Here is a 13,178-nt window from a genome sequence, read left to right on the forward strand (position 1 = left end):
AGATGATATACTGAAGCTAAGTAAAACAGAAACAGGAATATTCTGGCACTAATTGCTGATTTATGCATAATATTGCACGGGTTTTGTTGCTGACAATTATAAGAGTTAACCATAAATAAGTAAATAACTTATGAAATTGAAAAATTCTTTACCTAAGTATTCACTTTTTCTGAGTAAAATTATCTCAATATTTTATTCAAATAATCCCTCCTGTCATTTTCATTTGAATTAGTATTGCATGAAGATATTTTCTTGTCAATTTACATGCTTGCAATGGAGATTATTTAAAAACTGAGCAGCTACCCAGTGAATTGCTCACTGCTGGTCAGGCTCCTTGTTCATGATTGCAATGAATCTGCAGGTTGTTGTTACGGAACTACAGAGGTTACTGTGCCTCACATCAGATCTTCCAGCTCCCTCACAGAGCCATCAGGCCTTCTTCTACACTTCACCAGTGTGGTGTCTGGTCTCGCTTTAGGTTACCCAAGCAATTATTTCAGGAGTGTATTCTGCAATGTCCTCCCCTCTGCCGGCTCTGCATCCTGCATCTACAAAGCTTTCCCAAAACAAAGTTCTGAGGAACCCTGGGCTACCTTTCCCCACATCCAGTTCCCAGTAGGCAGGCTATGTATAATGGTACATTTGTTTATTAGTACATTAAACAAAACCACATGTACTGATAGCAGGTTTGTTTTTAGAGCATCACAGTAGATTAAAGATAATTACAGCAAGTTATAAATGCTGTGAAAGTGTCAGCCACTTCTCTTCAGGTAATCAGGACAGCCGATCAATAATTTCTTCATAAACTTTCCTCCTACTTTGTTAAAAAGTGCAGACTCAAATAGAAACTGTTCATAAAATTGAATCAACACCTGTGAATCTGAATTTCAAAAGCCAATCTCAACTTTCCATCTTCAAAGTATCAGAAGTAAATGTTTGTCTTCTTCCAACACAACCCCTTTTTTTTTGTTTTATTTTGGTTTGGTTTTTTGGTCTTGATTTGTCAAGTCTTTTGAGAAATTAAGATTGTGACATTCATTTCCTGCATTCATTGTGACAGTCCTTCCTTGTGACATTGCAGCATTCGTTTCCTGCCCAGCAACTTTCGTCTCTTCAGAAAGCAAGTCTGCAGATTCTAGGGTGTGTGATTCCAGGGTGTGCATTTGTACTTTTATTTTCTAAAGGGAATCACACAAAGACTACAGATAGCGACTGAATATGACTTAACAGAGATCTTAATCTGCTAACTTTTGTCCATTTGTGTCTCAGGGAGAAGAGAGCACAGAGCAGATTGACTCAAACACCCTTTTCATGAGTAGTAGATGATGTGAGGACTTGTCTGACTCCTCATGCTCCCTACCCAGCACCTCACGGCTTGTCAACCAACAGTGTGGTCAATATTGAACACTATCTTGCAGCCAAGCCAAGCAACCATCACCCAGCAGTGAGGTGGTTCACATCATCTTTAGGCACAGAATAAGCAATGCTTATCAAGCCGGCAATACTTTTAACAACCCTTTCTTGTTCTTATGTAGGTGAGAGGCCAAAAAAATCCAATGGTTGAATTAGGAAAGGGTCCACAAAGCCACAAAATCTCTTGACTTGAATAGTTATGGAAACTAGTTGCTATCTCAAAGTGCAAGTGTGGACTGAGAGCAGGACCCAGACACCAGTCTGGGCTTTGCCTACAAAAAGAGAGACCTAGAGGGACTCTAAGGATCTGTCTCAGAATCCAGCCTCTGCTAAAGAGTCAAACAACTGGAACTGAATCTGAGGGATCAGAAAAATGGTATTCAAACACAAATACAAGATTTTTCTTTTAAGCTTTGTGTTAACCAAGATTTGAATGCAACAAGAAGTTTGGCCTCTAAGGGCTACCGTACAGTCTCATTTCAGCGACTGAGCAGTTAAAATCTATGTGTGCCTCTAAAATCAAAAAAGAAAGAAGGAAGAATAAGTAACATGGCATAAAAGGGCTTAGGCAATTACATTAGGCTGGAACATGTCCCTCAGTAATTTACATACTAATTTTTACGCCTTATCAGATATAAGTTATGCTCTTAGCTACCTTGGCATGGCTGATAGCAATGACAGACCACTAAACTTCAGGATCATTTCAGTGTCACTGCTCTCTGCTCATCACTTTTTTAATCTCCTTTCACTGGCCACATGCTCTCCTGGTCCCACCTTATGACTTAAAGGAAGAGGGGGGACTCCAGTGAAAGACATGAGAGCATTTATTTTCTGGAGAAAAATTATGACATTTTACTGCCTGAGCTTTTTATAACACCTAGATTATATTTCTTCAGTGGCTGCTTTTTATAGCTTTTTCCTCTAGCAAGAACTTGCAATGTGAATGTTTAGAAGTACAAAAACAGTAAAGAGAGGAAGTTAAAAGTGTAAAATCCCACTCTGACTTATCTCAATCATCACATCTCATCAGAACAACGTGCATTGTGTTCATGTAACAAATCCTAGCCCCTCTTGCAAATCAACCTTTGGTGAAGCAAAATTCATCAGTTCTCTTATACTCAATGTTTTAATATCTGTTTGTTGTTTTTTCCCCCAAGAAGTCTGTCTCCTGTTATACATTTGTTTTTGATAACTGTACCAGTGGAAAAAAAGCGTAAGAGTGCCATAAAACGATTTACAAAAACAAGTATGTAGTCATTCCAAAATAAGGAGGTCAATTTACTTCACAGAGGTGATTTATGTAAGGCTGGTTTATTGCTTCCTTAAAAGTTTCTGGGACACAAAGCTCTATCTATCAGCAGGCAAACATTACTGCATGAGTAGCATGGCCTTGGTCACATTTTGAAAAAGGTGCAAGAACAACTTTCATGCTATTGTCCATTAACGCTTTGCTTACACTAGGAGGGATTTGTTGGCAACTGCTGATATGATAATATATGTCTGTTAGGTCTTTTAAATGCTTTGGATGTAGAGTCTACTGTGCCTAATCAGACTGGCATTGCCCACTGTTGGAAAGTGTTGCACGATTTGCCACTTTGCCCAGGCACTCTCATCTGATTAAATTCCTCTTTCCTCACTGCTAGGAAGCAGAACTGGCAGTGATGAAGCATCTTTAATATTCTGTATAGTGCAGCTCTAGAGCTCTTGGAATACACAAGTGCAAATTTTGGTTTAACAAGCTCCCTAAATTTGATTTTACTTGGCTGCAAATAGTCAAACTGAAAATGAGCAAATAAAATATTACAGCTGATGCAGAAGAAATTTAAACTTCCACCTACCAATATACTTCAGTCTAAGGTGAAGCTTGATTGCAAGTAAGAGCACGAGTCACTGCTTCATTCGCACCTTCACTGCAGAGCTTGCAAGTCTAGCACGTCTGCCACTAGGACACAGCAGCTGGACAAGTGACATACAGTCACTTTAAATAAATCTCCGTACAACTGTCAGAGAGCTAAAAATTTTGGACAGTGCAAACAGCTCATGATGTGAATGGTAACCTAGTTAATATGCCCAGTAACAACCCACTGAAGTGTTTTCAGAAGGAATCAATGTGAATAACTGCAGCAGTAGCAGTAACCTGTCAGTAAAAGGGGACTCTGTATTGAAGGTCAAAAAGGGTGAGCTATATCAGAAATAACTGGATCATAAAACATATTCAAGGAAAAAAATCCCTGTTTAACTATGATATGGGTATAACATAGAGGGCAGAGCAAGTGAGGCTTAAGGTCATATTTCAAATGATCTGGCTGGGTTTGAGTTTTCATTGTGTATGGGTGTACATAAAACATGATGCACATTACTCAGGAATACAGGTTCCAGGACACATGATGTATTAACAATTAGCAATTCTATTGTTCCTATTCATCTGTCTAAGCCTTAATGGTGTGACCAGTAAATGGAAGCACTTTGGACTGAATTGTTTAGATTTTGAGTGCATCTAAAACTATTTGCTTGAATACTACAATGAGGATACCTATGCAAGTGATGGGATTTTGGGCCAGAAAGAGTAAGTACAGCAGTCTGGCTCTCTGTAACTCTTGTACAGGAAAGGAAGGGATTAATTTATCTATGGATTTAAACTTTTTCAGGGATTTCAGGGAAACGTTAAAATTTTTCAGGGATTATACTTCTGTGTAAGAAAGGCCACCCATTTATTTCAGCATTCTGCTTATTTCAAAGCATGCTCATAAGAGTGATTATTTCCTCTGTGTCCTCAATAAAAATGGAAAGAATGGAGGCAGTTGCCTTTTGAGAGAGCAAGAGAAGTTATTTAATTATAATTTTCAAACCTCTTCATGTTAATGCATCCAAGCTACCCAAGACAAACCGAAATCTCATTTAAAGCATGGCTATCATCTGAAATGAACTCTATAAAGAGCAAACTTCCTCACATAACAAACTGCTTCTTGCTTAAATCTACGCTGCAAAACCAGCCTCTAAACCAGATTCTGTATCAGTTTGTGCATCACAAATAGGATTAATCATTTCAAGAAAACGTTTGTAGAATTTGCAGCTTAGAAGAACTCACTTTAGCTCTTGAATCTCAAGTTAGCAGGCTGGTGAGACAAACATTCTGGATTCCTGTGGCACAGTCAATTGAGAATCAGTTTTACAGATGTGCACTTGGACAGATCTAACAGATATACTTATGAATAGGGGGATGTCAATATGTCACCCTAAGCACTATTTCCTTCCATTCCCAAGCTTATCCACTGCTTTCTATAGCCAGTACTAAAATAATTCAGTGACATAAGCAAGGTGATACTTATTGTTACCAATAATGTATTTAATATTCCCTTCAGGAATTAACTAATTCAAATGAGAAACTGGTCTCCACATGACCTTTCAAAACCAATATAATTAGGAACAATAACATAAAATTCCCAGCAAGGGGCACTGTTTCGCTACACGTCCCTCACCACCTATTTTACAGAATTTTACTGTACAACTCATCCATTTAACATGAAATGTAGAACCACACACACATCACAAAAATGTTGACCCTTTTGTCGCTTTTAGATGAAGGTAATGACTTTCATTAAAACACTTCTGTTTATTTTATTCCTCAGTCAACATGCTGTCATGTATAAAACTTGCAGTTTCACTAAATTAAGGTACGCTTATGAAAAATGAGATGGAATTTACTTATCCACAGATGCCTGGATACTTTAGAGAGAAACAGAAGTGTACACATCAAGGATGAACTATATAAAAGATGAACTCAAGAAATTTGGGGGGGGGGGTGTGGATTGGAAGGTGTTTGGAGACAGGATTCAATTTAAAATATAAGTGTGATATGCAAGGAAATAACAAATCCTTTGCATGTTAATAAGAAACAAAATTAGGAGATATTCAGGAGATCATGCCTTGGGAAATTTAAAACCAAGAGTAAGCACAAATCTGAATGGGTATTCTATCATGAAAAGAACTCCATTGGAGATTTTGGAATTTTCTAAGACTAAGAGGTAAAAAACTTCAGTCATTAAAATGACAGATTTTCCAAGAAGGCTATTATAAAAATGAACAGCAAGACATATTTCCTAAAAATCCATTTGCAAACAAAATATCAGTACTACATTTGGCATGATTTGTCTCAAAAATACAGGACTATTGAAACCTTGCCAACGTGTAGACATTCTTTGCAAATCAGAATAAATGCTTCAAGGAGGGAAACACAATCAAACTCACCAAACTTTTAGGTAGAACAAGGTTGTTAGCAGGAGCATACACTTAAAATGCTGCTGAAGAGCTAAAGTCTCGTCTCACATTTTTCTTACCTTACATTATCTCCAGGGTTGTGGCTGGTGCAATCAGATCTAGTTTACTCTTTACAGGAGGATATTTTTCCATATAAACATCCGCCTGAGAACTTCAGAAGTTTCTGGAAAATTTGGTTGTGTTATTTTAATGCTACAATTTCTTCCTTTCCTTATGAAGTTTTCTGGCTGTTTTTCATATAACTTTTGTAAAGCTATTTGTAAGAAAGGATTGGTGAAGGGCTTACTTCTCTGTACGTCTTATTTAATGAATTTGAGAATTTCAGGTTTACTCTGAAGAATATAGGAGTGTGTTAAGCTAACCAGACTGCTTCTCTAGTAGCTTGGTGCAGCAGACTTCAGAGGTACTTACCCAGACAGCAGTTGGGAAAAGAACCATGACATTTCTTCAAGCATTTAAAATATTTTAATCTTTCCCAGCATTTTGCTTTTGAAATAAGGAAGATGCAATAAGGAAAATGTCTGTCCTTTTACCTCCGCTAGTCTGAGCAGCCAGCAGTGTCCTGCAGATTGTTCAGTTCTGGACAACATGAGAATGATGCAGTCGCATAATGCTTTGCAAAGACACAAAGCAGAAGCAATGTTAGACAGTTTCTTCTAACCCACCTCACACTTGGCTGTAGAGCACTCCCTTCCCTACTCTGCTTTTGCTATAACGTACAGCTATACTACCAGTAGTTATCCAGCTGCAAGACTTCTTTCCTGCCTACTTTGAACATTTTTTCACACACTTGGACAAGTTAGGCTAGGAAAGAAGGCCATGTCTTGGATGTGTGTCATCTCTTCTTCACAGAGGCATTCTGGTTCATTTACTTCTGTCTGCAATACTGTGATGCGGTCCGAGGTGAAGTGACAACTAGGCAGACTGGAAGGGTTAAAGAAGGAAACAGCTTTTAAAGCTTTTTAAATGGTCAGAACTTGGTCAGGTCTGGGCCTGAAAGACAGATTGGGTGAGGAAACAGAAGACTAGTGGCTTTATACAAGAGAAAATTACATTTTTTATGACGTCTTGTCCTGCTTTCTCTCCTCTCCATTTTTAGCATTGTGGGAGGCTGAGTCTGGATTTCTGGCATCCTCACAATTTAGGATGTGCAGATAAGGAGTTTCTTTTCATTCCAACAAGAAGCTTCCATACTATATGCAGCCAGGAAGTACTTTCATGGTTTCAAGGTTACAGTAACCTCTGCAAGCCTATTTCTGGTTAAGGGTACGTTGCAGAAGTCCTGTCACGAACTGGTGTAGGGACATGTTTTTCATGTGATTAAGGCACAGTGGCTGTTATGTTGAATTTTCAGCTATTTCTGCTTAAAGGAACACATAACATAGAATGTTAAAGTTTCTTTTTTTTTTAAATTTACTTATATAGCTCTCTTTGCTATACAAACTCAAAAGAATGAAAATGTGCTATATACTTTTCTCATGCTCAGCTCTATCAAAATCCCAGATGATGTTTAAACTTCAAAAATTGCAGGAGGAAACCTGTTGTTTCTCAACTGTTTCCTCACTTAATACGTTCAGAGACATCAGCATCATGTGAATTTGTGACGCACTTTAACTCGGCAACTGTTCCTCATCAGGACTGCTCAGTGTCCCTCAGTTTCTGCCTGCAGGAAGAGTCTAATTTCTTTTTCATTGCAAATGCATTGCCTGGGATAAATACATGACTCTTATTTTGTAGGCAGAGAAGGTCAATAACAGGCTCTACAGAATCTGTCCATAAAATGTGACAATAAATAACAGTTTAACCTCTAATCTATATTAACAGACTGCCTTTATTTATTGTTTGACTTGCGTAAAGACACAGACAGGTAATCCAGAAGGAGCAGTCACAATAGAGGCTAATGACCTTCTTTTACAAGAACATAGATACCACAGTGGGCAAAAACCATTTCAGCTTCAGCATCATGCAAAGGGCTATTTTGCAAAGAAACACCGTGTGTTAGTTGTTGAAACTTTTTTGTGCATTCCCCGAAACAAATTACACTATTCTGAATATTTTCTTTCCTGTGCAGTAAATAAAGTCTTTCATGTTGACAATGCTAATATTATATTTTAAAATAGATTTGCATTTATGTTTTTTGTCATTTTTTATTGCATTGTATAAATCCCAGAGCAGAGGTCCACTAAGCTCACTTCGAGAAAGCCCCGTTTCTTGGGATAGCATCACGCAATGACACAGGTGATCATACGGTATTTCAGTACGGTTTACTGGCTGAATCTATGAGAAAGTTATTTCAACAAGAATTGTGGATATGAGTTTGGAGCACAAGTCAGGAACGTTATTTTGAAGTGATTTTTAGTTGAATTATTTCATACGAATAATTTTCAAGGGTGAATATTCTTAATGCAAAGTAATCTTCAGATATTTTAGTCTAATTAGTGCTCTAAATCTACTAGATAATCATGGCAAGGGATGGCTGGGAGGGGGGAGCGAGAACATCACTTTATTACTACTTATAATTCTGGGATTTAGCACAGCCATTGTGGCACTGGGGGGGAAAGGAATAAGAAATCACTAGGAAACATTTACTTTTAAGGAAGAGTTATGCACATTTTGCGCTCTAGCTACTAAATGGTTTCTAATGCATGAAATCAGATGTGTAATTAAGTTGGGTTTACTTACTTATATGTTTTAGCGATGCATAAGACAGGTAGCTGGAAATTCTCTTCAATCTTAAACCTTGTACCTAGAAATAAGAAGTTAATTTTTATGTACAGAAATGCTGATCCACATATGCTGGTTATTCAATTTGTTCTAAAAAATACATCCTCTTGTTTAAGAATACCTTAAAAACTCATTAATTTCTTTTTTTTAGTCTAATTTTTCACAAAATAAAATAATCGATTTCTAGATAAGTTTTCATTATTTTTTTTCTTCCTCTTTCTACTTTATGAAGCCTATTTTTAACACCAAATGGCAAAATTCTCTCATACATCTAAGCAAATTAGAAGGCAGTCTCACAATATTTATTAGAGTTTTATTAATGGCAGAGGTGTTTCCTGAAGGTACTGAACATAAGTTCTAGGATGGTTTGTCTTATCTGAGTGTAGGAAATATGAAAACAAAGCCACAACGTTTCTGATAATCGAAGATTTTCATTTTCTTCTCAATTAGTCAAGGAGTTGATACCAGTTCTGGAAATGTACAGAATGTGGTTTTAGACAAAGTCTGATTAGTAAGGAATTATGACAGATCTTCTCGGCACTGTGGGAAACTTCCATGATGCTTTTTGAGAACAAGGCCTTGGAAACACATTGGCCTTCCAAAATTGAGCCTTTTTTCCTCAGCTGTTGGCTTTGCAATTTAGCTTTCTGTTTTGCATTATGTGTAGTATTGTATATATCCACCCTAATAAACTCTAATACTTGGAACAATAAGGTTGAGCATAATTAAAATCCCAAATTAAATGCAAATCTAGCACCAGAAAACTGGATTAAGTAGTATGATAGGATTTGAAATACAAATACTGTCTTTTCTGAACAGAAAGTTTTATTAAATAAAGGGAATGGATACTTACAAGGACTGAAAAATTCAAGGTAGCTGTAAGTAAAGGAATAATAAAGTGTGTGCATCGTGACAACAACATGGAGTTTGAACACTGGTGCCTTTGGAAGTAACGTACAACTGCCTTTGTAAACATTTTTAAGCATTTTTGGAAAAAACGACTGCTGGAGAAAACTTAGGTGAAAATCAATGTCTGTTTTGCAGGTGCAGCCATGTTTTTTTAATACGACAATGCACAAGTATTTAATTTGTTTGTAACTGAAACAGCAAAGTCTTTCTACCCAGTGGATTTACTGCAAGAATGTTGCATTATTTCTTTGAATTCTGAAATGGAAGAAGACAATATTTCAAGCCATATCAGCAGCCAGATAAGTGTGACCTTAATTGTCATATATATGCGATATCAATCGGAACAACTGTAGAGATTTATGGCTGCTTAGTCCTTTGTGCCAACGCGTGGCTCAGAGTAATACACAAAGGAGTTCAGCTATGAACCCAGGACAATATGCGTAGATTTCTGCTCAGTAATAGTTCTTAGTTGCAGGGGAAATAAAACGATGGTGCTATTTTCCTATTCTTTTAAGAGGGAAAGTTTTTTTTTGAGGGGAAATACTACTTTGTACCTAGACAAGGGAATTGAAATAATTATTTGATGTTTAGAACCATTGAAGAGCATGGTGGTGTCATTTCATTACCAGTGCATAAATCCCATAAATATGGAAAATGCAACCCCTAGGAAAAATGTGTCCCATTTCCATTATGCCAAACAACTTTCTTGACAATTTGACACATTTTACCAAAAAATATTTTGGCAACATAATGCTGCAGATAATCATTAATCAGACTAGAAATCTCAGAAATCAGACTAGATCCTTTTCTAGCAACCAGGGAGTAAGAGAACATGAGGCAAAGGGTTTCTTCTGTATTAACCCATTAACTTTCACTGAAGGTGAAGAGAAGTAACTGCAGGCAGACTTGGGCTGGCTGTGACTGTGTACTACATACAGCACATGCTTCCCTGTGCATAGTCTCATGGCAGCTGGACACAAAAATATAATTGTTCGACACATTCAGAATACATAGCAACAGATCATGACTGATTTGTGATCTCTCAAAGTCAAACATGTATTTGGATTTAACTGCAAATTCAGCCCTGCGAGTTTAGCCCATGTTCTTTCTAAGTAATTTTGGCAAATATTTTTCCTTCAATGACTTTTTACAAGCAGAAAGGGAAATAAAAATGAACTCATGAAGTCTTAGACTTTACTTACAACACTTTTAAGTTAACTTGAAAATTCCCTGACTATCACTGATATTTCCAAAATTACTGAGGAGTTCTGCTCTGTGGCATATAAACAGTTCTCAGTTTTAGCTTACGTCTGTTCCAAAGATATTTATCTGAAAATAGGGTTCAATTTGCAGCTCCTAAGACAAACAAACAAAATATTGATAAGTAGCAAAGATCAGGTAATACAAACTTGGACAGAATCTTAATTTTCTTTCAAGGTCATTAGAATTTTTATGTTGCAAATAAATAATATGATACATTGGTTTATTTGAAATTATTTAAAATTAAATATGTAACATATTGAGCGTATGTTACTAGTAAAGGTCATTTGCTCTGAGTGTAGATGGGGTTCTCTTATAACACAGGAAATGTTAATAAGGCTGATCCTAAAAAAAAAAAATTGTTAAAAAAAAGTCTCAATAGAAATTAGAAAATAAATATGAGTACATGTTCAGGTTTCCATTTATATAATACCGTATTGCCTAATCACATAACAGAACAGCTTCTGCACAGAACAAGCCATCAACTGTTTTGACCTGAGCATTCACACAAAGTATTAATTTGCTTCACCAAGTATTAATTTGCTTTGGTACATAATAGAACCAGTTCTGCTGTCACCACAGAGTTGCTGTGCATTGCATTAGAAAGGGATATGACGCAAATTTCAGCAGAAGTGGTGCTAAATTGCATGTCTAGCTTGTAATTTTTTTTCCCATAGCACCCTTGTATATCTGAAATAGGTGAAGTATGTTTTTTGCTTGTTAGACAACAAATGCCATTTTGTTTCACTAAGAAAGCTTCCAAGTTATGAAACAAAATTGAGGGAAAGGCACAGTCAAAGTGTCACTTGCTTTAATGTGGAGGTGCCTGAGGCAGTGGATAGAACCCAGCCACAGAGCACAGAGCACAAAGCTAATTTTATCTCGCTTCTCAGCAAAGTCAACTAGTCTTTGCTTCCTCAGTAGGTTTTCAGTGCCAGATGACTCAGTCCAAAGATGGCTCAGGATCCCAACAGTCTGCAGCACACAGTATAAAGAAATCACTGAAAGATCTGTTCAAACTGACTTGCATTATTTGCCCTGTAAATATTATCCACAAGCCAGTGCATGAGCTCTCTGCTAACAGAGCCGTTGTCAGCCCAGGGCTCTGCAGCAGCGCAACCTGTCGCTGGTGTAGTAGGATGCCATGTAAGTCTATTAAAACCAAGCTAAAGCAAATAAGAGCATTTAAGTTGTGTGCCGCTACCTCTGTTAAAAGCAAGAAACAGGGACACTTCATCCAAAATATTCATCCTTCTCTATTTAGCAACCAGAACATCTTTTGCAACACAACTGCTGTTTTACTTGCCATGTTATTTCCCACAGACTCATCATTGATCCATACAGGGCCATAACAGCACAATCTGGCTTTACAGATTACACGGAAAGTTAGCCTGAAGATCTACCCAATATTTTTAGTACTTACAAATTTCTACAAAAATACCAATTCAAGTTACTTCCTTCTGGAAATGCAGGCAAGTGCTTTGACCTAGTTTCATCCATTTATTTCTCTACTTTTTTTCCATGCCCTCCTAATGAAGTGGACTCTGCACTGCTCTCCGAGCTTGTGGAAGCTTCCAAAAGATTCAGTGATATCTGAGAAGACAATGAATAGCACACAGCAAAATCTGAACAAATTTATATCCCACTTCACCGAGTACTAAGTCTAGTGCTTTTCGAACTTCCAAAATTTAAGATCTATCCTGTAGCATGATAAGAGAACATATTTTACTATCAAAGCCCAATTTTGCTGAATTCAAAATATACCCATTATGTATATTTATATTTGAAAAGACGGAAAGGTATCGATTATACATTTATCAATGTAAAAATAAGATTTCCTTGAAGGCGAATAACTTTGAAGGTCTTTATCATTAGTGTACTGGTATTTTCCATTATTTGCATTTGCGAGCAACCTTTTTGTCCTTCCAGGAGACAACGCTTGTGCTTATTTACACAAAATAAAGACAGCTTCGCTTCGTAAGTTCAATATTTTGGGCAAGCAATAATATACCAGTCTGCTAGCCAGTCTCAGCAGGAAATAGTCCTTGGGGTGATCACAATGAGATGACTTGTGGTATCGGCTCATTTTGAGAAGTTTAGCAAACATGATATGTCTAGCAACACGTAATGTAATGTTTATAAGTTCAGTCTGTCCTGTTTTGCCACTGTTGGTGATACACTTGTTACCAAAACAACCATCATGACCTTCAGAAGGTCACATACAAATGATATTTCATCACAATCTAATATTTGAAATGTATGTTTAAAGATAAAGCCCTCGTGCTCTCAAGATATTTTCCTGAATTAAAAACTTTAAATTTTACTTATAATGAAGCTTGAACAACTTTATACTCCCGAATGCTTCTAACTGATAATCTGATCTAAATGTAAATAGGTTCCATTCTGTCCAAATAACGAATATGCAAAGTTGTACGGTCGATTATCTATATGACTGAAAATGCTTACTTAAAATTATGGTTAGATGGCCATCTGTGTTTGTTTAGTTAAGGACCACTACACGTCCTCCAGGACACTTGAGTCAAGGCTGCCTCATAATCACAGAGGGAAAATTGTATGGAGAGTCAATTAGAAGG

This window comes from Nesoenas mayeri (assembly GCF_963082525.1).
Source record: "Nesoenas mayeri genome assembly, chromosome: 14".
NCBI classification, from domain to species: domain Eukaryota; kingdom Metazoa; phylum Chordata; class Aves; order Columbiformes; family Columbidae; genus Nesoenas; species Nesoenas mayeri.